This window comes from Zootermopsis nevadensis, unplaced genomic scaffold (assembly GCF_977971745.1).
Source record: "Zootermopsis nevadensis isolate Lab colony 2312 unplaced genomic scaffold, Znev_1.0 Znev_ptg000017l, whole genome shotgun sequence".
In the NCBI taxonomy this organism is placed as follows: domain Eukaryota; kingdom Metazoa; phylum Arthropoda; class Insecta; order Blattodea; family Termopsidae; genus Zootermopsis; species Zootermopsis nevadensis.
Window position 1 is genome coordinate 1,067,666 of NW_028259149.1, and position 27,742 is coordinate 1,095,407.

Below are 27,742 nucleotides of genomic sequence, written 5' to 3' on the forward strand. Positions count from 1 at the left end.
ATGCATGAAGCAAATGACAGGCGCCTAACCCCCTTGCCTTCTGTGTTTATCTGATTATACCCCCGGAGAGAAAGAAAAGGAATTCATATAATGTTCACCCCTCCAAGTATTGGACAAGCGCTGTGAATCTTAACTCGGAGATGTCCCGTCTCACATCTTTCGTGGTTGCCCTCCTTTTTCCGGAAGTAGACCATCCCACCACCTGGACGGCAAAATTTCATACTGAGATACTGCGGTGAGGAATATTACCTCATTTGCTCGACAGGTATCTCCCAACACTCATTCACGCGTTTCATTGCGTCTTCGATAATCGCGGAACAAACTGGCTAGGCTCGAGTGCACTTACTGAGAAACGATTAGGCAACAAAAAGGAATTTTTTTAGAAAAAGCCATAATCAAACAATGCAATCATTTCGGCAAATAGGTAGTTTGGGAGTAGTCCCAACGACGCCGACATGCTGGCTGCAGTTATTAAAGAAAAAAGCAAAATAAAAAAAATGAAGCCTACTGCACGTGGTGTTCCCAAGCGGTCACCAATCCAAGTACTAACCACGCCCAATGCTGCTTAACTGCGGTGATCAGACGAGAACCGGTGTTTTCAGCATGGTATGGCCGTTGGCATTAGATTTGACTGAGTTACTCCTATAACAAGTCCATTCCTTATTTCCTGCATAACCAAATCAATTGAATTTCAAAATAGTAAGAGAACGGATTGCTGATTATCTTTAGAAAACGACACTTCCAGCTTCTAAAGTCGATACCACTTACAAATACAGGGCCGAACCCTGAAAGATTCACCTCGGACGACTTCCTCAAAATTCCCAATATAAAATACATGGACATAAGTAGAAATATACGGCAGACAGATTTTACCTGGCCGAGTGGTTCCTTGCTGAAATAATGATTTTCTATATACCGTTGCAGGAGAAAATCACAGTTGACTATCTCGGTGGGTGTAAATCAGGAGCTGCCCAGTGGCCGATGAATAATATACAACGCCAAGACACAAAAGAGTATTTCAGTCTATACACGATATGGTCTTGCTAGAACAAGTACGTATTCGCCGGCACTTGGAACACTGCCCGACACAGTAGGATAACAAACCATCCAAGCTGAACTTTCACCTAGTATTCGTCTGCGATCTAAAGTCAACTACTGATAGACGCCTGTGCAGCTTTACTTTCTATGACTAACTTTAGGCATTCTGTAAAAGAAAGAAAAAAATTTAGTAAAACGTTCACCCCTCCAAGTGACGGACAGTCGCTTTGTATCTTAACGACGAGACCCACAGTCTGAAGCCTTTCCTGAAAGGTGTGTTAATTTTAGTAGGGAAAATTACATTCAAATATAAAATATCCTAGTCTAAATTTTGAAATATGCATGAAGCAAATGACAGGCGCCTAACCCCCTTGCCTTCTGTGTTTATCTGATTATACCCCCGGAGAGAAAAAAAAGGAATTCATATAATGTTCAGCTCTCCAAGTATTGGACAAGCGCTGTGTATCTTAACTCGGAGATGTCCCGTCTCACATCTTTCGTGGTTGCCCTCCTTTTTCCGGAAGTAGACCATCCCACCACCTGGACGGCAAAATTTCATACTGAGATACTGCGGTGAGGAATATTACCTCATTTGCTCGACAGGTATCTCCCAACACTCATTCACGCGTTTCATTGCGTCTTCGATAATCGCGGAACAAACTGGCTAGGCTCGAGTGCACTTACTGAGAAACGATTAGGCAACAAAAAGGAATTTTTTTAGAAAAAGCCATAATCAAACAATGCAATCATTTCGGCAAATAGGTAGTTTGGGAGTAGTCCCAACGACGCCGACATGCTGGCTGCAGTTATTAAAGAAAAAAGCAAAATAAAAAAAATGAAGCCAACTGCACGTGGTGTTCCCAAGCGGTCACCCATCCAAGTACTAACCACGCCCAATGCTGCTTAACTGCGGTGATCAGACGAGAACCGGTGTTTTCAGCATGGTATGGCCGTTGGCATTAGATTTGACTGAGTTACTCCTATAACAAGTCCATTCCTTATTTCCTGCATAACCAAATCAATTGAATTTCAAAATAGTAAGAGAACGGATTGCTGATTATCTTTAGAAAACGACACTTCCAGCTTCTAAAGTCGATACCACTAACAAATACAGGGCCGAACCCTGAAAGATTCACCTCGGACGACTTCCTCAAAATTCCCAATATAAAATACATGGACAAAAGTAGAAATATACGACAGACAGATTTCACCTGGCCGAGTGGTTCCTTGCTGAAATAATGATTTTCTAAATACCGTTGCAGGAGAAAATCACAGTTGACTCACTCGGTGGGTGTAAATCAGGAGCTTCCCAGTGGCCGATGAATAATATACAACGCCAAGACACAAAAGAGTATTTCAGTCTATACACGATATGGTCTTGCTAGAACAAGTACGTATTCGCCGGCACTTGGAACACTGCCCGACACAGAAGGATAACAAACCATCCAAGCTGAACTTTCACCTAGTATTCGTCTGCGATCTAAAGTCAACTACTGATAGACGCCTGTGCAGCTTTACTTTCTATGACTAACTTTAGGCATTCTGTAAAAGAAAAATTTTTTTTAGTAAAACGTTCACCCCTCCAAGTGACGGACAGTCGCTTTGTATCTTAACGACGAGACCCACAGTCTGAAGCCTTTCCTGAAAAGTGTGTTAATTTTAGGAGGGAAAATTACATTCAAATATAAACTATCCTAGACTAAATTTTGAAATATGCATGAAGCAAATGACAGGCGCCTAACCCCCTTGCCTTCTGTGTTTATCTGATTATACCCCCGGAGAGAAAGAAAAGGAATTCATATAATGTTCACCCCTCCAAGTATTGGACAAGCGCTGTGTATCTTAACTCGGAGATGTCCCGTCTCACATCTTTCGTGGTTGCCCTCCTTTTTCCGGAAGTAGACCATCCCACCACCTGGACGGCAAAATTTCATACTGAGATACTGCGGTGAGGAATATTACCTCATTTGCTCGACAGGTATCTCCCAACACTCATTCACGCGTTTCATTGCGTCTTCGATAATCGCGGAACAAACTGGCTAGGCTCGAGTGCACTTACTGAGAAACGATTAGGCAACAAAAAGGAATTTTTTTTAGAAAAAGCCATAATCAAACAATACAATCATTTCGGCAAATAGGTAGTTTGGGAGTAGTCCCAACGACGCCGACATGCTGGCTGCAGTTATTAAAGAAAAAAGCAAAATAAAAAAAATGAAGCCAACTGCACGTGGTGTTCCCAAGCGGTCACCCATCCAAGTACTAACCACGCCCAATGCTGCTTAACTGCGGTGATCAGACGAGAACCGGTGTTTTCAGCATGGTATGGCCGTTGGCATTAGATTTGACTGAGTTACTCCTATAACAAGTCCATTCTTTATTTCCTGCATAACCAAATCAATTGAATTTCAAAATAGTAAGAGAACGGATTGCTGATTATCTTTAGAAAACGACACTTCCAGCTTCTAAAGTCGATACCACTAAAAAATACAGGGCCGAACCCTGAAAGATTCACCTCGGACGACTTCCTCAAAATTCCCAATATAAAATACATGGACATAAGTAGAAATATACGGCAGACAGATTTCACCTGGCCGAGTGGTTCCTTGATGAAATAATGATTTTCTAAATACCGTTGCAGGAGAAAATCACAGTTGACTCTCTCGGTGGGTGTAAATCAGGAGCTGCCCAGTGGCCGATGAATAATATACAACGCCAAGACACAAAAGAGTATTTCAGTCTATACACGATATGGTCTTGCTAGAACAAGTACGTATTCGCCGGCACTTGGAACACTGCCCGACACAGTAGGATAACAAACCATCCAAGCTGAACTTTCACCTAGTATTCGTCTGCGATCTAAAGTCAACTACTGATAGACGCCTGTGCAGCTTTACTTTCTATGACTAACTTTAGGCATTCTGTAAAAGAAAATTTTTTTTTAGTAAAACGTTCACCCTTCCAAGTGACGGACAGTCGCTTTGTATCTTAACGACGAGACCCACAGTCTGAAGCCTTTCCTGAAAAGTGTGTTAATTTTAGGAGGGAAAATTACATTCAAATATAAACTATCCTAGACTAAATTTTGAAATATGCATGAAGCAAATGACAGGCGCCTAACCCCCTTGCCTTCTGTGTTTATCTGATTATACCCCCGGAGAGAAAGAAAAGGAATTCATATAATGTTCACCCCTCCCAGTATTGGACAAGCGCTGTGTATCTTAACTCGGAGATGTCCCGTCTCACATCTTTCGTGGTTGCCCTCCTTTTTCCGGAAGTAGACCATCCCACCACCTGGACGGCAAAATTTCATACTGAGATACTGCGGTGAGGAATATTACCTCATTTGCTCGACAGGTATCTCCCAACACTCATTCACGCGTTTCATTGCGTCTTCGATAATCGCGGAACAAACTGGCTAGGCTCGAGTGCACTTACTGAGAAACGATTAGGCAACAAAAAGGAATTTTTTTAGAAAAAGCCATAATCAAACAATGCAATCATTTCGGCAAATAGGTAGTTTGGGAGTAGTCCCAACGACGCCGACATGCTGGCTGCAGTTATTAAAGAAAAAAGCAAAATAAAAAAAATGAAGCCAACTGCACGTGGTGTTCCCAAGCGGTCACCCATCCAAGTACTAACCACGCCCAATGCTGCTTAACTGCGGTGATCAGACGAGAACCGGTGTTTTCAGCATGGTATGGCCGTTGGCATTAGATTTGACTGAGTTACTCCTATAACAAGTCCATTCTTTATTTCCTGCATAACCAAATCAATTGAATTTCAAAATAGTAAGAGAACGGATTGCTGATTATCTTTAGAAAACGACACTTCCAGCTTCTAAAGTCGATACCACTAAAAAATACAGGGCCGAACCCTGAAAGATTCACCTCGGACGACTTCCTCAAAATTCCCAATATAAAATACATGGACATAAGTAGAAATATACGGCAGACAGATTTCACCTGGCCGAGTGGTTCCTTGATGAAATAATGATTTTCTAAATACCGTTGCAGGAGAAAATCACAGTTGACTCTCTCGGTGGGTGTAAATCAGGAGCTGCCCAGTGGCCGATGAATAATATACAACGCCAAGACACAAAAGAGTATTTCAGTCTATACACGATATGGTCTTGCTAGAACAAGTACGTATTCGCCGGCACTTGGAACACTGCCCGACACAGTAGGATAACAAACCATCCAAGCTGAACTTTCACCTAGTATTCGTCTGCGATCTAAAGTCAACTACTGATAGACGCCTGTGCAGCTTTACTTTCTATGACTAACTTTAGGCATTCTGTAAAAGAAAATTTTTTTTTAGTAAAACGTTCACCCTTCCAAGTGACGGACAGTCGCTTTGTATCTTAACGACGAGACCCACAGTCTGAAGCCTTTCCTGAAAAGTGTGTTAATTTTAGGAGGGAAAATTACATTCAAATATAAACTATCCTAGACTAAATTTTGAAATATGCATGAAGCAAATGACAGGCGCCTAACCCCCTTGCCTTCTGTGTTTATCTGATTATACCCCCGGAGAGAAAGAAAAGGAATTCATATAATGTTCACCCCTCCCAGTATTGGACAAGCGCTGTGTATCTTAACTCGGAGATGTCCCGTCTCACATCTTTCGTGGTTGCCCTCCTTTTTCCGGAAGTAGACCATCCCACCACCTGGACGGCAAAATTTCATACTGAGATACTGCGGTGAGGAATATTACCTCATTTGCTCGACAGGTATCTCCCAACACTCATTCACGCGTTTCATTGCGTCTTCGATAATCGCGGAACAAACTGGCTAGGCTCGAGTGCACTTACTGAGAAACGATTAGGCAACAAAAAGGAATTTTTTTAGAAAAAGCCATAATCAAACAATGCAATCATTTCGGCAAATAGGTAGTTTGGGAGTAGTCCCAACGACGCCGACATGCTGGCTGCAGTTATTAAAGAAAAAAGCAAAATAAAAAAAATGAAGCCAACTGCACGTGGTGTTCCCAAGCGGTCACCCATCCAAGTACTAACCACGCCCAATGCTGCTTAACTGCGGTGATCAGACGAGAACCGGTGTTTTCAGCATGGTATGGCCGTTGGCATTAGATTTGACTGAGTTACTCCTATAACAAGACCATTCCTTATTTCCTGCATAACCAAATCAATTGAATTTCAAAATAGTAAGAGAACGGATTGCTGATTATCTTTAGAAAACGACACTTCCAGCTTCTAAAGTCGATACCACTAACAAATACAGGGCCGAACCCTGAAAGATTCACCTCGGACGACTTCCTCAAAATTCCCAATATAAAATACATGGACATAAGTAGAAATATACGGCAGACAGATTTTACCTGGCCGAGTGGTTCCTTGCTGAAATAATGATTTTCTATATACCGTTGCAGGAGAAAATCACAGTTGACTCTCTCGGTGGGTGTAAATCAGGAGCTGCCCAGTGGCCGATGAATAATATACAACGCCAAGACACAAAAGAGTATTTCAGTCTATACACGATATAGTCTTGCTAGAACAAGTACGTATTCGCCGGCACTTGGAACACTGCCCGACACAGTTGGATAACAAACCATCCAAGCTGAACTTTCACCTAGTATTCGTCTGCGATCTAAAGTCAACTACTGATAGACGCCTGTGCAGCTTTACTTTCTATGACTAACTTTAGGCATTCTGTAAAAGAAAGAAAAAAAATTAGTAAAACGTTCACCCCTCCAAGTGACGGACAGTCGCTTTGTATCTTAACGACGAGACCCACAGTCTGAAGCCTTTCCTGAAAGGTGTGTTAATTTTAGGAGGGAAAATTACATTCAAATATAAAATATCCTAGTCTAAATTTTGAAATATGCATGAAGCAAATGACAGGCGCCTAACCCCCTTGCCTTCTGTGTTTATCTGATTATACCCCCGGAGAGAAAAAAAAGGAATTCATATAATGTTCAGCTCTCCAAGTATTGGACAAGCGCTGTGTATCTTAACTCGGAGATGTCCCGTCTCACATCTTTCGTGGTTGCCCTCCTTTTTCCGGAAGTAGACCATCCCACCACCTGGACGGCAAAATTTCATACTGAGATACTGCGGTTAGGAATATTACCTCATTTGCTCGACAGGTATCTCCCAACACTCATTCACGCGTTTCATTGCGTCTTCGATAATCGCGGAACAAACTGGCTAGGCTCGAGTGCACTTACTGAGAAACGATTAGGCAACAAAAAGGAATTTTTTTAGAAAAAGCCATAATCAAACAATGCAATCATTTCGGCAAATAGGTAGTTTGGGAGTAGTCCCAACGACGCCGACATGCTGGCTGAAGTTATTAAAGAAAAAAGCAAAATAAAAAAAATGAAGCCAACTGCACGTGGTGTTCCCAAGCGGTCACCCATCCAAGTACTAACCACGCCCAATGCTGCTTAATTGCGGTGATCAGACGAGAACCGGTGTTTTCAGCATGGTATGGCCGTTGGCATTAGATTTGACTGAGTTACTCCTATAACAAGACCATTCCTTATTTCCTGCATAACCAAATCAATTGAATTTCAAAATAGTAAGAGAACGGATTGCTGATTATCTTTAGAAAACGACACTTCCAGCTTCTAAAGTCGATACCACTAACAAATACAGGGCCGAACCCTGAAAGATTCACCTCGGACGACTTCCTCAAAATTCCATATATAAAATACATGGACATAAGTAGAAATATACGGCAGACAGATTTTACCTGGCCGAGTGGTTCCTTGCTGAAATAATGATTTTCTATATACCGTTGCAGGAGAAAATCACAGTTGACTCTCTCGGTGGGTGTAAATCAGGAGCTGCCCAGTGGCCGATGAATAATATACAACGCCAAGACACAAAAGATATTTCAGTCTATACACGATATGGTCTTGCTAGAACAAGTACGTATTCGCCGGCACTTGGAACACTGCCCGACACAGTAGGATAACAAACCATCCAAGCTGAACTTTCACCTAGTATTCGTCTGCGATCTAAAGTCAACTACTGATAGACGCCTGTGCAGCTTTACTTTCTATGACTAACTTTAGGCATTCTGTAAAAGAAAGAAAAAAATTTAGTAAAACGTTCACCCCTCCAAGTGACGGACAGTCGCTTTGTATCTTAACGACGAGACCCACAGTCTGAAGCCTTTCCTGAAAGGTGTGTTAATTTTAGGAGGGAAAATTACATTCAAATATAAAATATCCTAGTCTAAATTTTGAAATATGCATGAAGCAAATGACAGGCGCCTAACCCCCTTGCCTTCTGTGTTTATCTGATTATACCCCCGGAGAGAAAAAAAAGGAATTCATATAATGTTCAGCTCTAAAAGTATTGGACAAGCGCTGTGTATCTTAACTCGGAGATGTCCCGTCTCACATCTTTCGTGGTTGCCCTCCTTTTTCCGGAAGTAGACCATCCCACCACCTGGACGGCAAAATATCATACTGAGATACTGCGGTTAGGAATATTACCTCATTTGCTCGACAGGTATCTCCCAACACTCATTCACGCGTTTCATTGCGTCTTCGATAATCGCGGAACAAACTGGCTAGGCTCGAGTGCACTTACTGAGAAACGATTAGGCAACAAAAAGGAATTTTTTTAGAAAAAGCCATAATCAAACAATGCAATCATTTCGGCAAATAGGTAGTTTGGGAGTAGTCCCAACGACGCCGACATGCTGGCTGCAGTTATTAAAGAAAAAAGCAAAATAAAAAAAATGAAGCCAACTGCACGTGGTGTTCCCAAGCGGTCACCCATCCAAGTACTAACCACGCCCAATGCTGCTTAACTGCGGTGATCAGACGAGAACCGGTGTTTTCAGCATGGTATGGCCGTTGGCATTAGATTTGACTGAGTTACTCCTATAACAAGACCATTCCTTATTTCCTGCATAACCAAATCAATTGAATTTCAAAATAGTAAGAGAACGGATTGCTGATTATCTTTAGAAAACGACACTTCCAGCTTCTAAAGTCGATACCACTAACAAATACAGGGCCGAACCCTGAAAGATTCACCTCGGACGACTTCATCAAAATTCCCAATATAAAATACATGGACATAAGTAGAAATATACGGCAGACAGATTTTACCTGGCCGAGTGGTTCCTTGCTGAAATAATGATTTTCTATATACCGTTGCAGGAGAAAATCACAGTTGACTCTCTCGGTGGGTGTAAATCAGGAGCTGCCCAGTGGCCGATGAATAATATACAACGCCAAGACACAAAAGATATTTCAGTCTATACACGATATGGTCTTGCTAGAACAAGTACGTATTCGCCGGCACTTGGAACACTGCCCGACACAGTAGGATAACAAACCATCCAAGCTGAACTTTCACCTAGTATTCGTCTGCGATCTAAAGTCAACTACTGATAGACGCCTGTGCAGCTTTACTTTCTATGACTAACTTTAGGCATTCTGTAAAAGAAAGAAAAAAATTTAGTAAAACGTTCACCCCTCCAAGTGACGGACAGTCGCTTTGTATCTTAACGACGAGACCCACAGTCTGAAGCCTTTCCTGAAAGGTGTGTTAATTTTAGGAGGGAAAATTACATTCAAATATAAAATATCCTAGTCTAAATTTTGAAATATGCATGAAGCAAATGACAGGCGCCTAACCCCCTTGCCTTCTGTGTTTATCTGATTATACCCCCGGAGAGAAAAAAAAGGAATTCATATAATGTTCAGCTCTCCAAGTATTGGACAAGCGCTGTGTATCTTAACTCGGAGATGTCCCGTCTCACATCTTTCGTGGTTGCCCTCCTTTTTCCGGAAGTAGACCATCCCACCACCTGGACGGCAAAATTTCATACTGAGATACTGCGGTGAGGAATATTACCTCATTTGCTCGACAGGTATCTCCCAACACTCATTCACGCGTTTCATTGCGTCTTCGATAATCGCGGAACAAACTGGCTAGGCTCGAGTGCACTTACTGAGAAACGATTAGGCAACAAAAAGGAATTTTTTTAGAAAAAGCCATAATCAAACAATGCAATCATTTCGGCAAATAGGTAGTTTGGGAGTAGTCCCAACGACGCCGACATGCTGGCTGCAGTTATTAAAGAAAAAAGCAAAATAAAAAAAATGAAGCCAACTGCACGTGGTGTTCCCAAGCGGTCACCCATCCAAGTACTAACCACGCCCAATGCTGCTTAACTGCGGTGATCAGACGAGAACCGGTGTTTTCAGCATGGTATGGCCGTTGGCATTAGATTTGACTGAGTTACTCCTATAACAAGTCCATTCCTTATTTCCTGCATAACCAAATCAATTGAATTTCAAAATAGTAAGAGAACGGATTGCTGATTATTTTTAGAAAACGACACTTCCAGCTTCTAAAGTCGATACCACTAACAAAGACAGGGCCGAACCCTGAAAGAATCACCTCGGACGACTTCCTCAAAATTCCCAATATAAAATACATGGACATAAGTAGAAGTATACGGCAGACAGATTTTTCCTGGCCGAGTGGTTCCTTGCTGAAATAATGATTTTCTAAATACCGTTGCAGGAGAAAATCACAGTTGACTCTCTAGGTGGGTGTAAATCAGGAGCTGCCCAGTGGCCGATGAATAATATACAACGCCAAGACACAAAAGAGTATTTCAGTCTATACACGATATGGTCTTGCTAGAACAAGGACGTATTCGCCGGCACTTGGAACACTGCCCGACACAGTAGGATAACAAACCATCCAAGCTGAACTTTCACCTAGTATTCGTCTACATCTAAAGTCAACTACTGATAGACGCCTGTGCAGCTTTACTTTCTATGACTAACTTTAGGCATTCTGTAAAAGAAAAATTTTTTTTAGTAAAACGTTCACCCCTCCAAGTGACGGACAGTCGCTTTGTATCTTAACGACGAGACCCACAGTCTGAAGCCTTTCCTGAAAAGTGTGTTAATTTTAGGAGGGAAAATTACATTCAAATATAAACTATCCTAGACTAAATTTTGAAATATGCATGAAGCAAATGACAGGCGCCTAACCCCCTTGCCTTCTGTGTTTATCTGATTATACCCCCGGAGAGAAAAAAAAGGAATTCATATAATGTTCAGCTCTCCAAGTATTGGACAAGCGCTGTGTATCTTAACTCGGAGATGTCCCGTCTCACATCTTTCGTGGTTGCCCTCCTTTTTCCGGAAGTAGACCATCCCACCACCTGGACGGCAAAATTTCATACTGAGATACTGCGGTGAGGAATATTACCTCATTTGCTCGACAGGTATCTCCCAACACTCATTCACGCGTTTCATTGCGTCTTCGATAATCGCAGAACAAACTGGCTAGGCTCGAGTGCACTTACTGAGAAACGATTAGGCAACAAAAAGGAATTTTTTTAGAAAAAGCCATAATCAAACAATGCAATCATTTCGGCAAATAGGTAGTTTGGGAGTAGTCCCAACGACGCCGACATGCTGGCTGCAGTTATTAAAGAAAAAAGGAAAATACAAAAAATAAAGCCAACAGCACGTGGTGTTCCCAAGCGGTCACCCATCTAAGTACTAACCACGCCCAATGCTGCTTAACTGCGGTGATCAGACGAGAACCGGTGTTTTCAGCATGGTATGGCCGTTGGCATTAGATTTGACTGAGTTACTCCTATAACAAGTCCATTCCTTATTTCCTGCATAACCAAATCAATTGAATTTCAAAATAGTAAGAGAACGGATTGCTGATTATCTTTAGAAAACGACACTTCCAGCTTCTAAAGTCGATACCACTAACAAATACAGGGCCGAACCCTGAAAGATTCACCTCGGACGACTTCCTCAAAATTCCCAATATAAAATACATGGACATAAGTAGAAGTATACGGCAGACAGATTTTTCCTGGCCGAGTGGTTCCTTGCTGAAATAATGATTTTCTAAATACCGTTGCAGGAGAAAATCACAGTTGACTCTCTAGGTGGGTGTAAATCAGGAGCTGCCCGGTGGCCGATAAATAATATACAACGCCAAGACACAAAAGAGTATTTCAGTCTATACACGATATGGTCTTGCTAGAACAAGGACGTATTCGCCGGCACTTGGAACACTGCCCGACACAGTAGGATAACAAACCATCCAAGCTGAACTTTCACCTAGTATTCGTCTGCGATCTAAAGTCAACTACTGATAGACGCCTGTGCAGCTTTACTTTCTATGACTAACTTTAGGCATTCTGTAAAAGAAAGAAAAAAATTTAGTTAAACGTTCACCCCTCCAAGTGACGGACAGTCGCTTTGTATCTTAACGACGAGACCCACAGTCTGAAGCCTTTCCTGAAAGGTGTGTTAATTTTAGGAGGGAAAATTACATTCAAATATAAAATATCCTAGTCTAAATTTTGAAATATGCATGAAGCAAATGACAGGCGCCTAACCCCCTTGCCTTCTGTGTTTATCTGATTATACCCCCGGAGAGAAAAAAAAGGAATTCATATAATGTTCAGCTCTCCAAGTATTGGACAAGCGCTGTGTATCTTAACTCGGAGATGTCCCGTCTCACATCTTTCGTGGTTGCCCTCCTTTTTCCGGAAGTAGACCATCCCACCACCTGGACGGCAAAATTTCATACTGAGATACTGCGGTGAGGAATATTACCTCATTTGCTCGACAGGTATCTCCCAACACTCATTCACGCGTTTCATTGCGTCTTCGATAATCGCGGAACAAACTGGCTAGGCTCGAGTGCACTTACTGAGAAACGATTAGGCAACAAAAAGGAATTTTTTTAGAAAAAGCCATAATCAAACAATGCAATCATTTCGGCAAATAGGTAGTTTGGGAGTAGTCCCAACGACGCCGACATGCTGGCTGCAGTTATTAAAGAAAAAAGCAAAATAAAAAAAATGAAGCCAACTGCACGTGGTGTTCCCAAGCGGTCACCCATCCAAGTACTAACCACGCCCAATGCTGCTTAACTGCTGTGATCAGACGAGAACCGGTGTTTTCAGCATGGTATGGCCGTTGGCATTAGATTTGACTGAGTTACTCCTATAACAAGTACATTCCTTATTTCCTGCATAACCAAATCAATTGAATTTCAAAATAGTAAGAGAACGGATTGCTGATTATCTTTAGAAAACGACACTTCCAGCTTCTAAAGTCGATACCACTAACAAATACAGGGCCGAACCCTGAAAGATTCACCTCGGACGACTTCCTCAAAATTCCCAATATAAAATACATGGACAAAAGTAGAAATATACGGCAGACAGATTTCACCTGGCCGAGTGGTTCCTTGCTGAAATAATGATTTTCTAAATACCGTTGCAGGAGAAAATCACAGTTGACTCTCTCGGTGGGTGTAAATCAGGAGCTGCCCAGTGGCCGATGAATAATATACAACGCCAAGACACAAAAGAGTATTTCAGTCTATACACGATATGGTCTTGCTAGAACAAGTACGTATTCGCCGGCACTTGGAACACTGCCCGACACAGAAGGATAACAAACCATCCAAGCTGAACTTTCACCTAGTATTCGTCTGCGATCTAAAGTCAACTACTGATAGACGCCTGTGCAGCTTTACTTTCTATGACTAACTTTAGGCATTCTGTAAAAGAAAAATTTTTTTTAGTAAAACGTTCACCCCTCCAAGTGACGGACAGTCGCTTTGTATCTTAACGACGAGACCCACAGTCTGAAGCCTTTCCTGAAAAGTGTGTTAATTTTAGGAGGGAAAATTACATTCAAATATAAACTATCCTAGACTAAATTTTGAAATATGCATGAAGCAAATGACAGGCGCCTAACCCCCTTGCCTTCTGTGTTTATCTGATTATACCCCCGGAGAGAAAGAAAAGGAATTCATATAATGTTCACCCCTCCAAGTATTGGACAAGCGCTGTGTATCTTAACTCGGAGATGTCCCGTCTCACATCTTTCGTGGTTGCCCTCCTTTTTCCGGAAGTAGACCATCCCACCACCTGGACGGCAAAATTTCATACTGAGATACTGCGGTGAGGAATATTACCTCATTTGCTCGACAGGTATCTCCCAACACTCATTCACGCGTTTCATTGCGTCTTCGATAATCGCGGAACAAACTGGCTAGGCTCGAGTGCACTTACTGAGAAACGATTAGGCAACAAAAAGGAATTTTTTTAGAAAAAGCCATAATCAAACAATGCAATCATTTCGGCAAATAGGTAGTTTGGGAGTAGTCCCAACGACGCCGACATGCTGGCTGCAGTTATTAAAGAAAAAAGCAAAATAAAAAAAATGAAGCCAACTGCACGTGGTGTTCCCAAGCGGTCACCCATCCAAGTACTAACCACGCCCAATGCTGCTTAACTGCGGTGATCAGACGAGAACCGGTGTTTTCAGCATGGTATGGCCGTTGGCATTAGATTTGACTGAGTTACTCCTATAACAAGTCCATTCCTTATTTCCTGCATAACCAAATCAATTGAATTTCAAAATAGTAAGAGAACGGATTGCTGATTATCTTTAGAAAACGACACTTCCAGCTTCTAAAGTCGATACCACTAAAAAATACAGGGCCGAACCCTGAAAGATTCACCTCGGACGACTTCCTCAAAATTCCCAATATAAAATACATGGACATAAGTAGAAATATACGGCAGACAGATTTCACCTGGCCGAGTGGTTCCTTGCTGAAATAATGATTTTCTAAATACCGTTGCAGGAGAAAATCACAGTTGACTCTCTCGGTGGGTGTAAATCAGGAGCTGCCCAGTGGCCGATGAATAATATACAACGCCAAGACACAAAAGAGTATTTCAGTCTATACACGATATGGTCTTGCTAGAACAAGTACGTATTCGCCGGCACTTGGAACACTGCCCGACACAGTAGGATAACAAACCATCCAAGCTGAACTTTCACCTAGTATTCGTCTGCGATCTAAAGTCAACTACTGATAGACGCCTGTGCAGCTTTACTTTCTATGACTAACTTTAGGCATTCTGTAAAAGAAAGAAAAAAATTTAGTAAAACGTTCACCCCTCCAAGTGACGGACAGTCGCTTTGTATCTTAACGACGAGACCCACAGTCTGAAGCCTTTCCTGAAAGGTGTGTTAATTTTAGGAGGGAAAATTACATTCAAATATAAAATATCCTAGTCTAAATTTTGAAATATGCATGAAGCAAATGACAGGCGCCTAACCCCCTTGCCTTCTGTGTTTATCTGATTATACCCCCGGAGAGAAAAAAAAGGAATTCATATAATGTTCAGCTCTCCAAGTATTGGACAAGCGCTGTGTATCTTAACTCGGAGATGTCCCGTCTCACATCTTTCGTGGTTGCCATCCTTTTTCCGGAAGTAGACCATCCCACCACCTGGACGGCAAAATTTCATACTGAGATACAGCGGTGAGGAATATTACCTCATTTGCTCGACAGGTATCTCCCAACACTCATTCACGCGTTTCATTGCGTCTTCGATAATCGCGGAACAAACTGGCTAGGCTCGAGTGCACTTACTGAGAAACGATTAGGCAACAAAAAGGAATTTTTTTAGAAAAAGCCATAATCAAACAATGCAATCATTTCGGCAAATAGGTAGTTTGGGAGTAGTCCCAACGACGCCGACATGCTGGCTGCAGTTATTAAAGAAAAAAGCAAAATAAAAAAAATGAAGCCAACTGCACGTGGTGTTCCCAAGCGGTCACCCATCCAAGTACTAACCACGCCCAATGCTGCTTAACTGCGGTGATCAGACGAGAACCGGTGTTTTCAGCATGGTATGGCCGTTGGCATTAGATTTGACTGAGTTACTCCTATAACAAGACCATTCCTTATTTCCTGCATAACCAAATCAATTGAATTTCAAAATAGTAAGAGAACGGATTGCTGATTATCTTTAGAAAACGACACTTCCAGCTTCTAAAGTCGATACCACTAACAAATACAGGGCCGAACCCTGAAAGATTCACCTCGGACGACTTCCTCAAAATTCCCAATATAAAATACATGGACATAAGTAGAAATATACGGCAGACAGATTTTACCTGGCCGAGTGGTTCCTTGCTGAAATAATGATTTTCTATATACCGTTGCAGGAGAAAATCACAGTTGACTCTCTCGGTGGGTGTAAATCAGGAGCTGCCCAGTGGCCGATGAATAATATACAACGCCAAGACACAAAAGAGTATTTCAGTCTATACACGATATGGTCTTGCTAGAACAAGTACGTATTCGCCGGCACTTGGAACACTGCCCGACACAGTAGGATAACAAACCATCCAAGCTGAACTTTCACCTAGTATTCGTCTGCGATCTAAAGTCAACTACTGATAGACGCCTGTGCAGCTTTACTTTCTATGACTAACTTTAGGCATTCTGTAAAAGAAAGAAAAAAATTTAGTAAAACGTTCACCCCTCCAAGTGACGGACAGTCGCTTTGTATCTTAACGACGAGACCCACAGTCTGAAGCCTTTCCTGAAAGGTGTGTTAATTTTAGGAGGGAAAATTACATTCAAATATAAAATATCCTAGTCTAAATTTTGAAATATGCATGAAGCAAATGACAGGCGCCTAACCCCCTTGCCTTCTGTGTTTATCTGATTATACCCCCGGAGAGAAAAAAAAGGAATTCATATAATGTTCAGCTCTCCAAGTATTGGACAAGCGCTGTGTATCTTAACTCGGAGATGTCCCGTCTCACATCTTTCGTGGTTGCCCTCCTTTTTCCGGAAGTAGACCATCCCACCACCTGGACGGCAAAATTTCATACTGAGATACTGCGGTGAGGAATATTACCTCATTTGCTCGACAGGTATCTCCCAACACTCATTCACGCGTTTCATTGCGTCTTCGATAATCGCAGAACAAACTGGCTAGGCTCGAGTGCACTTACTGAGAAACGATTAGGCAACAAAAAGGAATTTTTTTAGAAAAAGCAATAATCAAACAATGCAATCATTTCGGCAAATAGGTAGTTTGGGAGTAGTCCCAACGACGCCGACATGCTGGCTGCAGTTATTAAAGAAAAAAGCAAAATAAAAAAAATGAAGCCAACTGCACGTGGTGTTCCCAAGCGGTCACCCATCCAAGTACTAACCACGCCCAATGCTGCTTAACTGCGGTGATCAGACGAGAACCGGTGTTTCAGCATGGTATGGCCGTTGGCATTAGATTTGACTGAGTTACTCCTATAACAAGTCCATTCCTTATTTCCTGCATAACCAAATCAATTGAATTTCAAAATAGTAAGAGAACGGATTGCTGATTATCTTTAGAAAACGACACTTCCAGCTTCTAAAGTCGATACCACTAACAAATACAGGGCCGAACCCTGAAAGATTCACCTCGGACGACTTCCTCAAAATTCCCAATATAAAATACATGGACATAAGTAGAAATATACGGCAGACAGATTTTACCTGGCCGAGTGGTTCCTTGCTGAAATAATGATTTTCTATATACCGTTGCAGGAGAAAATCACAGTTGACTCTCTCGGTGGGTGTAAATCAGGAGCTGCCCAGTGGCCGATGAATAATATACAACGCCAAGACACAAAAGAGTATTTCAGTCTATACACGATATGGTCTTGCTAGAACAAGTACGTATTCGCCGGCACTTGGAACACTGCCCGACACAGTAGGATAACAAACCATCCAAGCTGAACTTTCACCTAGTATTCGTCTGCGATCTAAAGTCAACTACTGATAGACGCCTGTGCAGCTTTACTTTCTATGACTAACTTTAGGCATTCTGTAAAAGAAAGAAAGAAATTTAGTAAAACGTTCACCCCTCCAAGTGACGGACAGTCGCTTTGTATCTTAACGACGAGACCCACAGTCTGAAGCCTTTCCTGAAAGGTGTGTTAATTTTAGGAGGGAGAATTACATTCAAATATAAAATATCCTAGTCTAAATTTTGAAATATGCATGAAGCAAATGACAGGCGCCTAACCCCCTTGCCTTCTGTGTTTATCTGATTATACCCCCGGAGAGAAAAAAAAGGAATTCATATAATGTTCAGCTCTCCAAGTATTGGACAAGCGCTGTGTATCTTAACTCGGAGATGTCCCGTCTCACATCTTTCGTGGTTGCCCTCCTTTTTCCGGAAGTAGACCATCCCACCACCTGGACGGCAAAATTTCATACTGAGATACTGCGGTGAGGAATATTACCTCATTTGCTCGACAGGTATCTCCCAACACTCATTCACGCGTTTCATTGCGTCTTCGATAATCGCGGAACAAACTGGCTAGGCTCGAGTGCACTTACTGAGAAACGATTAGGCAACAAAAAGGAATTTTTTTAGAAAAAGCCATAATCAAACAATGCAATCATTTCGGCAAATAGGTAGTTTGGGAGTAGTCCCAACGACGCCGACATGCTGGCTGCAGTTATTAAAGAAAAAAGCAAAATAAAAAAAATGAAGCCAACTGCACGTGGTGTTCCCAAGCGGTCACCCATCCAAGTACTAACCACGCCCAATGCTGCTTAACTGCGGTGATCAGACGAGAACCGGTGTTTTCAGCATGGTATGGCCGTTGGCATTAGATTTGACTGAGTTACTCCTATAACAAGACCATTCCTTATTTCCTGCATAACCAAATCAATTGAATTTCAAAATAGTAAGAGAACGGATTGCTGATTATCTTTAGAAAACGACATTTCCAGCTTCTAAAGTCGATACCACTAACAAAGACAGGGCCGAACCCTGAAAGATTCACCTCGGACGACTTCCTCAAAATTCCCAATATAAAATACATGGACATAAGTAGAAATATACGGCAGACAGATTTTACCTGGCCGAGTGGTTCCTTGCTGAAATAATGATTTTCTATATACCGTTGCAGGAGAAAATCACAGTTGACTCTCTCGGTGGGTGTAAATCAGGAGCTGCCCAGTGGCCGATGAATAATATACAACGCCAAGACACAAAAGAGTATTTCAGTCTATACACGATATGGTCTTGCTAGAACAAGTACGTATTCGCCGGCACTTGGAACACTGCCCGACACAGTAGGATAACAAACCATCCAAGCTGAACTTTCACCTAGTATTCGTCTGCGATCTAAAGTCAACTACTGATAGACGCCTGTGCAGCTTTACTTTCTATGACTAACTTTAGGCATTCTGTAAAAGAAAGAAAAAAATTTAGTAAAACGTTCACCCCTCCAAGTGACGGACAGTCGCTTTGTATCTTAACGACGAGACCCACAGTCTGAAGCCTTTCCTGAAAGGTGTGTTAATTTTAGGAGGGAAAATTACATTCAAATATAAAATATCCTAGTCTAAATTTTGAAATATGCATGAAGCAAATGACAGGCGCCTAACCCCCTTGCCTTCTGTGTTTATCTGATTATACCCCCGGAGAGAAAAAAAAGGAATTCATATAATGTTCAGCTCTCCAAGTATTGGACAAGCGCTGTGTATCTTAACTCGGAGATGTCCCGTCTCACATCTTTCGTGGTTGCCATCCTTTTTCCGGAAGTAGACCATCCCACCACCTGGACGGCAAAATTTCATACTAGATACTGCGGTGAGGAATATTACCTCATTTGCTCGACAGGTATCTCCCAACACTCATTCACGCGTTTCATTGCGTCTTCGATAATCGCGGAACAAACTGGCTAGGCTCGAGTGCACTTACTGAGAAACGATTAGGCAACAAAAAGGAATTTTTTTAGAAAAAGCCATAATCAAACAATGCAATCATTTCGGCAAATAGGTAGTTTGGGAGTAGTCCCAACGACGCCGACATGCTGGCTGCAGTTATTAAAGAAAAAAGCAAAATAAAAAAAATGAAGCCAACTGCACGTGGTGTTCCCAAGCGGTCACCCATCCAAGTACTAACCACGCCCAATGCTGCTTAACTGCGGTGATCAGACGAGAACCGGTGTTTTCAGCATGGTATGGCCGTTGGCATTAGATTTGACTGAGTTACTCCTATAACAAGTCCATTCCTTATTTCCTGCATAACCAAATCAATTGAATTTCAAAATAGTAAGAGAACGGATTGCTGATTATCTTTAGAAAACGACACTTCCAGCTTCTAAAGTCGATACCACTAAAAAATACAGGGCCGAACCCTGAAAGATTCACCTCGGACGACTTCCTCAAAATTCCCAATATAAAATACATGGACATAAGTAGAAATATACGGCAGACAGATTTCACGTGGCCGAGTGGTTCCTTGCTGAAATAATGATTTTCTAAATACCGTTGCAGGAGAAAATCACAGTTGACTCTCTAGGTGGGTGTAAATCAGGAGCTGCCCAGTGGCCGATGAATAATATACAACGCCAAGACACAAAAGAGTATTTCAGTCTATACACGATATGGTCTTGCTAGAACAAGTACGTATTCGCCGGCACTTGGAACACTGCCCGACACAGTAGGATAACAAACCATCCAAGCTGAACTTTCACCTAGTATTCGTCTGCGATCTAAAGTCAACTACTGATAGACGCCTGTGCAGCTTTACTTTCTATGACTAACTTTAGGCATTCTGTAAAAGAAAGAAAAAAATTTAGTAAAACGTTCACCCCTCCAAGTGACGGACAGTCGCTTTGTATCTTAACGACGAGACCCACAGTCTGAAGCCTTTCCTGAAAAGTGTGTTAATTTTAGGAGGGAAAATTACATTCAAATATAAATGATCCTAGACTAAATTTTGAAATATGCATGAAGCAAATGACAGGCGCCTAACCCCCTTGCCTTCTGTGTTTATCTGATTATACCCCCGGAGAGAAAGAAAAGGAATTCATATAATGTTCACCCCTCCAAGTATTGGACAAGCGCTGTGTATTTTAACTCGGAGATGTCCCGTCTCACATCTTTCGTGGTTGCCCTCCTTTTTCCGGAAGTAGACCATCCCACCACCTGGACGGCAAAATTTCATACTGAGATACTGCGGTGAGGAATATTACCTCATTTGCTCGACAGGTATCTCCCAACACTCATTCACAAGTTTCATTGCGTCTTCGATAATCGCGGAACAAACTGGCTAGGCTCGAGTGCACTTACTGAGAAACGATTAGGCAACAAAAAGGAATTTTTTTAGAAAAAGCCATAATCAAACAATGCAATCATTTCGGCAAATAGGTAGTTTGGGAGTAGTCCCAACGACGCCGACATGCTGGCTGCAGTTATTAAAGAAAAAAGCAAAATAAAAAAAATGAAGCCAACTGCACGTGGTGTTCCCAAGCGGTCACCCATCCAAGTACTAACCACGCCCAATGCTGCTTAACTGCGGTGATCAGACGAGAACCGGTGTTTTCAGCATGGTATGGCCGTTGGCATTAGATTTGACTGAGTTACTCCTATAACAAGACCATTCCTTATTTCCTGCATAACCAAATCAATTGAATTTCAAAATAGTAAGAGAACGGATTGCTGATTATCTTTAGAAAACGACACTTCCAGCTTCTAAAGTCGATACCACTAACAAATACAGGGCCGAACCCTGAAAGATTCACCTCGGACGACTTCCTCAAAATTCCCAATATAAAATACATGGACATAAGTAGAAATATACGGCAGACAGATTTTACCTGGCCGAGTGGTTCCTTGCTGAAATAATGATTTTCTATATACCGTTGTAGGAGAAAATCACAGTTGACTCTCTCGGTGGGTGTAAATCAGGAGCTGCCCAGTGGCCGATGAATAATATACAACGCCAAGACACAAAAGAGTATTTCAGTCTATACAAGATATGGTCTTGCTAGAACAAGTACGTATTCGCCGGCACTTGGAACACTGCCCGACACAGTAGGATAACAAACCATCCAAGCTGAACTTTCACCTAGTATTCGTCTGCGATCTAAATTCAACTACTGATAGACGCCTGTGCAGCTTTACTTTCTATGACTAACTTTAGGCATTCTGTAAAAGAAAGAAAAAAATTTAGTAAAACGTTCACCCCTCCAAGTGACGGACAGTCGCTTTGTATCTTAACGACGAGACCCACAGTCTGAAGCCTTTCCTGAAAGGTGTGTTAATTTTAGGAGGGAAAATTACATTGAAATATAAAATATCCTAGTCTAAATTTTGAAATATGCATGAAGCAAATGACAGGCGCCTAACCCCCTTGCCTTCTGTGTTTATCTGATTATACCCCCGGAGAGAAAAAAAAGGAATTCATATAATGTTCAGCTCTCCAAGTATTGGACAAGCGCTGTGTATCTTAACTCGGAGATGTCCCGTCTCACATCTTTCGTGGTTGCCCTCCTTTTTCCGGAAGTAGACCATCCCACCACCTGGACGGCAAAATTTCATACTGAGATACTGCGGTGAGGAATATTACCTCATTTGCTCGACAGGTATCTCCCAACACTCATTCACGCGTTTCATTGCGTCTTCGATAATCGCAGAACAAACTGGCTAGGCTCGAGTGCACTTACTGAGAAACGATTAGGCAACAAAAAGGAATTTTTTTAGAAAAAGCCATAATCAAACAATGCAATCATTTCGGCAAATAGGTAGTTTGGGAGTAGTCCCAACGACGCCGACATGCTGGCTGCAGTTATTAAAGAAAAAAGCAAAATAAAAAAAATGAAGCCAACTGCACGTGGTGTTCCCAAGCGGTCACCCATCCAAGTACTAAACACGCCCAATGCTGCTTAACTGCGGTGATCAGACGAGAACCGGTGTTTTCAGCATGGTATGGCCGTTGGCATTAGATTTGACTGAGTTACTCCTATAACAAGACCATTCCTTATTTCCTGCATAACCAAATCAATTGAATTTCAAAATAGTAAGAGAACGGATTGCTGATTATCTTTAGAAAACGACACTTCCAGCTTCTAAAGTCGATACCACTAACAAATACAGGGCCGAACCCTGAAAGATTCACCTCGGACGACTTCCTCAAAATTCCCAATATAAAATACATGGACATAAGTAGAAATATACGGCAGACAGATTTTACCTGGCCGAGTGGTTCCTTGCTGAAATAATGATTTTCTATATACCGTTGCAGGAGAAAATCACAGTTGACTCTCTCGGTGGGTGTAAATCAGGAGCCTCCCAGTGGCCGATGAATAATATACAACGCCAAGACACAAAAGAGTATTTCAGTCTATACACGATATGGTCTTGCTAGAACAAGTACGTATTCGCCGGCACTTGGAACACTGCCCGACACAGTAGGATAACAAACCATCCAAGCTGAACTTTCACCTAGTATTCGTCTGCGATCTAAAGACAACTACTGATAGACGCCTGTGCAGCTTTACTTTCTATGACTAACTTTAGGCATTCTGTAAAAGAAAAATTTTTTTTAGTAAAACGTCATCCCTCCAAGTGACGGACAGTCGCTTTGTATCTTAACGACGAGACCCACAGTCTGAAGCCTTTCCTGAAAAGTGTGTTAATTTTAGGAGGGAAAATTACATTCAAATATAAACTATCCTAGACTAAATTTTGAAATATGCATGAAGCAAATGACAGGCGCCTAACCCCCTTGCCTTCTGTGTTTATCTGATTATACCCCCGGAGAGAAAGAAAAGGAATTCATATAATGTTCATCCCTCCAAGTATTGGACAAGCGCTGTGTATCTTAACTCGGAGATGTCCCGTCTCACATCTTTCGTGGTTGCCCTCCTTTTTCCGGAAGTAGACCATCCCACCACCTGAACGGCAAAATTTCATACTGAGATACTGCGGTGAGGAATATTACCTCATTTGATCGACAGGTATCTCCCAACACTCATTCACGCGTTTCATTGCGTCTTCGATAATCGCAGAACAAACTGGCTAGGCTCGAGTGCACTTACTGAGAAACGATTAGGCAACAAAAAGGAATTTTTTTAGAAAAAGCCATAATCAAACAATGCAATCATTTCGGCAAATAGGTAGTTTGGGAGTAGTCCCAACGACGCCGACATGCTGGCTGCAGTTATTAAAGAAAAAAGCAAAATAAAAAAAATGAAGCCAACAGCACGTGGTGTTCCCAAGCGGTCACCCATCCAAGTACTAACCACGCCCAATGCTGCTTAACTGCGGTGATCAGACGAGAACCGGTGTTTTCAGCATGGTATGGCCGTTGGCATTAGATTTGACTGAGTTACTCCTATAACAAGTCCATTCCTTATTTCCTGCATAACCAAATCAATTGAATTTCAAAATAGTAAGAGAACGGATTGCTGATTATCTTTAGAAAACGACACTTCCAGCTTCTAAAGTCGATACCACTAAAAAGTACAGGGCCGAACCCTGAAAGATTCACCTCGGACGACTTCCTCAAAATTCCCAATATAAAATACATGGACATAAGTAGAAATATACGGCAGACAGATTTCACCTGGCCGAGTGGTTCCTTGCTGAAATAATGATTTTCTAAATACCGTTGCAGGAGAAAATCACAGTTGACTCTCTCGGTGGGTGTAAATCAGGAGCTGCCCAGTGGCCGATGAATAATATACAACGCCAAGACACAAAAGAGTATTTCAGTCTATACACGATATGGTCTTGCTAGAACAAGTACGTATTCGCCGGCACTTGGAACACTGCCCGACACAGTAGGATAACAAACCATCCAAGCTGAACTTTCACCTAGTATTCGTCTGCGATCTAAAGTCAACTACTGATAGACGCCTGTGCAGCTTTACTTTCTATGACTAACTTTAGGCATTCTGTAAAAGAAAAATTTTTTTTAGTAAAACGTTCACCCCTCCAAGTGACGGACAGTCGCTTTGTATCTTAACGACGAGACCCACAGTCTGAAGCCTTTCCTGAAAGGTGTGTTAATTTTAGGAGGGAAAATTACATTCAAATATAAAATATCCTAGTCTAAATTTTGAAATATGCATGAAGCAAATGACAGGCGCCTAACCCCCTTGCCTTCTGTGTTTATCTGATTATACCCCCGGAGAGAAAAAAAAGGAATTCATATAATGTTCAGCTCTCCAAGTATTGGACAAGCGCTGTGTATCTTAACTCGGAGATGTCCCGTCTCACATCTTTCGTGGTTGCCCTCCTTTTTCCGGAAGTAGACCATCCCACCACCTGGACGGCAAAATTTCATACTGAGATACTGCGGTGAGGAATATTACCTCATTTGCTCGACAGGTATCTCCCAACACACATTCACTCGTTTCATTGCGTCTTCGATAATCGCGGAACAAACTGGCTTGGCTCGAGTGCACTTACTGAGAAACGATTAGGCAACAAAAAGGAATTTTTTTAGAAAAAGCCATAATCAAACAATGCAATCATTTCGGCAAATAGGTAGTTTGGGAGTAGTCCCAACGACGCCGACATGCTGGCTGCAGTTATTAAAGAAAAAAGCAAAATAAAAAAAATGAAGCCAACAGCACGTGGTGTTCCCAAGCGGTCACCCATCCAAGTACTAACCACGCCCAATGCTGCTTAACTGCGGTGATCAGACGAGAACCGGTGTTTTCAGCATGGTATGGCCGTTGGCATTAGATTTGACTGAGTTACTCCTATAACAAGTCCATTCCTTTTTCCTGCATAACCAATTCAATTAAATTTCAAAATAGTAAGAGCACGGATTGCTGATTATCTTTAGAAAACGACACTTCCAGCTTCTAAAGTCGATACCACTAACAAATACAGGGCCGAACCCTGAAAGATTCACCTCGGACGACTTCCTCAAAATTCCCAATATAAAATACATGGACATAAGTAGAAATATACGGCAGACAGATTTCACCTGGCCGAGTGGTTCCTTGCTGAAATAATGATTTTCTAAATACCGTTGCAGGAGAAAATCACAGTTGACTCTCTCGGTGGGTGTAAATCAGGAGCTGCCCAGTGGCCGATGAATAATATACAACGCCAAGACACAAAAGAGTATTTCAGTCTATACACGATATGGTCTTGCTAGAACAAGTACGTATTCGCCGGCACTTGGAACACTGCCCGACACAGTAGGATAACAAACCATCCAAGCTGAACTTTCACCTAGTATTCGTCTGCGATCTAAAGTCAACTACTGATAGACGCCTCTGCAGCTTTACTTTCTATGACTAACTTTAGGCATTCTGTAAAAGAAAGAAAAAAATTTAGTAAAACGTTCACCCCTCCAAGTGACGGACAGTCGCTTTGTATCTTAACGACGAGACCCACAGTCTGAAGCCTTTCCTGAAAGGTGTGTTAATTTTAGGAGGGAAAATTACATTCAAATATAAAATATCCTATTCTAAATTTTGAAATATGCATGAAGCAAATGACAGGCGCCTAACCCCCTTGCCTTCTGTGTTTATCTGATTATACCCCCGGAGAGAAAAAAAGGAATTCATATAATGTTCAGCTCTCCAAGTATTGGACAAGCGCTGTGTATCTTAACTCGGAGATGTCCCGTCTCACATCTTTCGTGGTTGCCCTCCTTTTTCCGGAAGTAGACCATCCCACCACCTGGACGGCAAAATTTCATACTGAGATACTGCGGTGAGGAATATTACCTCATTTGCTCGACAGGTATCTCCCAACACACATTCACGCGTTTCATTGCGTCTTCGATAATCGCGGAACAAACTGGCTTGGCTCGAGTGCACTTACTGAGAAACGATTAGGCAACAAAAAGGAATTTTTTTAGAAAAAGCCATAATCAAACAATGCAATCATTTCGGCAAATAGGTAGTTTGGGAGTAGTCCCAACGACGCCGACATGCTGGCTGCAGTTATTAAAGAAAAAAGCAAAATAAAAAAAATGAAGCCAACAGCACGTGGTGTTCCCAAGCGGTCACCCATCCAAGTACTAACCACGCCCAATGCTGCTTAACTGCGGTGATCAGACGAGAACCGGTGTTTTCAGCATGGTATGGCCGTTGGCATTAGATTTGACTGAGTTACTCCTATAACAAGTCCATTCCTTATTTCCTGCATAACCAAATCAATTGAATTTCAAAATAGTAAGAGAACGGATTGCTGATTATCTTTAGAAAACGACACTTCCAGCTTCTAAAGTCGATACCACTAACAAATACAGGGCCGAACCCTGAAAGATTCACCTCGGACGACTTCCTCAAAATTCCCAATATAAAATACATGGACATAAGTAGAAGTATACGGCAGACAGATTTTACCTGGCCGAGTGGTTCCTTGCTGAAATAATGATTTTCTAAATACCGTTGCAAAAGAAAATCACAGTTGACTCTCTAGGTGGGTGTAAATCAGGAGCTGCCCAGTGGCCGATGAATAATATACAACGCCAAGACACAAAAGTGTATTTCAGTCTATACACGATATGGTCTTGCTAGAACAAGGACGTATTCGCCGGCACTTGGAACACAGCCCGACACAGTAGGATAACAAACCATCCAAGCTGAACTTTCACCTAGTATTCGTCTGCGATCTAAAGTCAACTACTGATAGACGCCTGTGCAGCTTTACTTTCTATGACTAACTTTAGGCATTCTGTAAAAGAAAAATTTTTTTTAGTAAAACGTTCACCCCTCCAAATGACGGACAGTCGCTTTGTATCTTAACGACGAGACACACAGTCTGAAGCCTTTCCTGAAAAGTGTGTTAATTTTAGGAGGGAAAATTACATTCAAATATAAACTATCCTAGACTAAATTTTGAAATATGCATGAAGCAAATGACAGGCGCCTAACCCCCTTGCCTTCTGTGTTTATCTGATTATACCCCCGGAGAGTAAAAAAAGGAATTCATATAATGTTCAGCTCTCCAAGTATTGGACAAGCGCTGTGTATCTTAACTCGGAGATGTCCCGTCTCACATCTTTCGTGGTTGCCCTCCTTTTTCCGGAAGTAGACCATCCCACCACCTGGACGGCAAAATTTCATACTGAGATACTGCGGT

General features: G+C 41.9%; 20 non-coding genes across 20 annotated transcripts; all 20 read right to left on the reverse strand.

Annotated features, from left to right (window-relative positions):
• Positions 1-501: 501 nt before the first annotated feature.
• LOC147873476 (5S ribosomal RNA) lies at positions 502-620 on the reverse strand. Its single transcript, XR_015535682.1, has one exon. It is a non-coding gene; the product is annotated as a 5S ribosomal RNA (ribosomal RNA).
• A 1,257-nt stretch (positions 621-1,877) lies between these two features.
• Positions 1,878-1,996, reverse strand: LOC147873477 (5S ribosomal RNA). The gene has a single exon (XR_015535652.1). It is a non-coding gene; the product is annotated as a 5S ribosomal RNA (ribosomal RNA).
• Positions 1,997-3,253: 1,257 nt separating this feature from the next.
• LOC147873478 (5S ribosomal RNA) lies at positions 3,254-3,372 on the reverse strand. Its single transcript, XR_015535653.1, has one exon. It is a non-coding gene; the product is annotated as a 5S ribosomal RNA (ribosomal RNA).
• Positions 3,373-4,628: 1,256 nt separating this feature from the next.
• On the reverse strand, positions 4,629-4,747 carry LOC147873479 (5S ribosomal RNA). The gene has a single exon (XR_015535654.1). It is a non-coding gene; the product is annotated as a 5S ribosomal RNA (ribosomal RNA).
• Positions 4,748-6,003: 1,256 nt separating this feature from the next.
• LOC147873480 (5S ribosomal RNA) lies at positions 6,004-6,122 on the reverse strand. Its single transcript, XR_015535655.1, has one exon. It is a non-coding gene; the product is annotated as a 5S ribosomal RNA (ribosomal RNA).
• Positions 6,123-7,379: 1,257 nt separating this feature from the next.
• Positions 7,380-7,498, reverse strand: LOC147873481 (5S ribosomal RNA). Its single transcript, XR_015535676.1, has one exon. It is a non-coding gene; the product is annotated as a 5S ribosomal RNA (ribosomal RNA).
• Positions 7,499-8,754: 1,256 nt separating this feature from the next.
• Positions 8,755-8,873, reverse strand: LOC147873482 (5S ribosomal RNA). The gene has a single exon (XR_015535656.1). It is a non-coding gene; the product is annotated as a 5S ribosomal RNA (ribosomal RNA).
• A 1,256-nt stretch (positions 8,874-10,129) lies between these two features.
• LOC147873483 (5S ribosomal RNA) lies at positions 10,130-10,248 on the reverse strand. Its single transcript, XR_015535658.1, has one exon. It is a non-coding gene; the product is annotated as a 5S ribosomal RNA (ribosomal RNA).
• Positions 10,249-11,503: 1,255 nt separating this feature from the next.
• Positions 11,504-11,622, reverse strand: LOC147873484 (5S ribosomal RNA). Its single transcript, XR_015535594.1, has one exon. It is a non-coding gene; the product is annotated as a 5S ribosomal RNA (ribosomal RNA).
• Positions 11,623-12,879: 1,257 nt separating this feature from the next.
• LOC147873485 (5S ribosomal RNA) lies at positions 12,880-12,998 on the reverse strand. The gene has a single exon (XR_015535675.1). It is a non-coding gene; the product is annotated as a 5S ribosomal RNA (ribosomal RNA).
• A 1,256-nt stretch (positions 12,999-14,254) lies between these two features.
• LOC147873486 (5S ribosomal RNA) lies at positions 14,255-14,373 on the reverse strand. Its single transcript, XR_015535659.1, has one exon. It is a non-coding gene; the product is annotated as a 5S ribosomal RNA (ribosomal RNA).
• Positions 14,374-15,630: 1,257 nt separating this feature from the next.
• Positions 15,631-15,749, reverse strand: LOC147873487 (5S ribosomal RNA). Its single transcript, XR_015535660.1, has one exon. It is a non-coding gene; the product is annotated as a 5S ribosomal RNA (ribosomal RNA).
• Positions 15,750-17,006: 1,257 nt separating this feature from the next.
• Positions 17,007-17,124, reverse strand: LOC147873488 (5S ribosomal RNA). The gene has a single exon (XR_015535678.1). It is a non-coding gene; the product is annotated as a 5S ribosomal RNA (ribosomal RNA).
• A 1,257-nt stretch (positions 17,125-18,381) lies between these two features.
• On the reverse strand, positions 18,382-18,500 carry LOC147873489 (5S ribosomal RNA). The gene has a single exon (XR_015535661.1). It is a non-coding gene; the product is annotated as a 5S ribosomal RNA (ribosomal RNA).
• Positions 18,501-19,756: 1,256 nt separating this feature from the next.
• LOC147873490 (5S ribosomal RNA) lies at positions 19,757-19,875 on the reverse strand. The gene has a single exon (XR_015535662.1). It is a non-coding gene; the product is annotated as a 5S ribosomal RNA (ribosomal RNA).
• A 1,257-nt stretch (positions 19,876-21,132) lies between these two features.
• On the reverse strand, positions 21,133-21,251 carry LOC147873491 (5S ribosomal RNA). The gene has a single exon (XR_015535663.1). It is a non-coding gene; the product is annotated as a 5S ribosomal RNA (ribosomal RNA).
• Positions 21,252-22,508: 1,257 nt separating this feature from the next.
• LOC147873492 (5S ribosomal RNA) lies at positions 22,509-22,627 on the reverse strand. The gene has a single exon (XR_015535673.1). It is a non-coding gene; the product is annotated as a 5S ribosomal RNA (ribosomal RNA).
• Positions 22,628-23,882: 1,255 nt separating this feature from the next.
• On the reverse strand, positions 23,883-24,001 carry LOC147873493 (5S ribosomal RNA). Its single transcript, XR_015535679.1, has one exon. It is a non-coding gene; the product is annotated as a 5S ribosomal RNA (ribosomal RNA).
• Positions 24,002-25,257: 1,256 nt separating this feature from the next.
• On the reverse strand, positions 25,258-25,376 carry LOC147873494 (5S ribosomal RNA). Its single transcript, XR_015535684.1, has one exon. It is a non-coding gene; the product is annotated as a 5S ribosomal RNA (ribosomal RNA).
• A 1,255-nt stretch (positions 25,377-26,631) lies between these two features.
• On the reverse strand, positions 26,632-26,750 carry LOC147873495 (5S ribosomal RNA). Its single transcript, XR_015535685.1, has one exon. It is a non-coding gene; the product is annotated as a 5S ribosomal RNA (ribosomal RNA).
• Between the last annotated feature and the right edge of the window lie 992 nt (positions 26,751-27,742).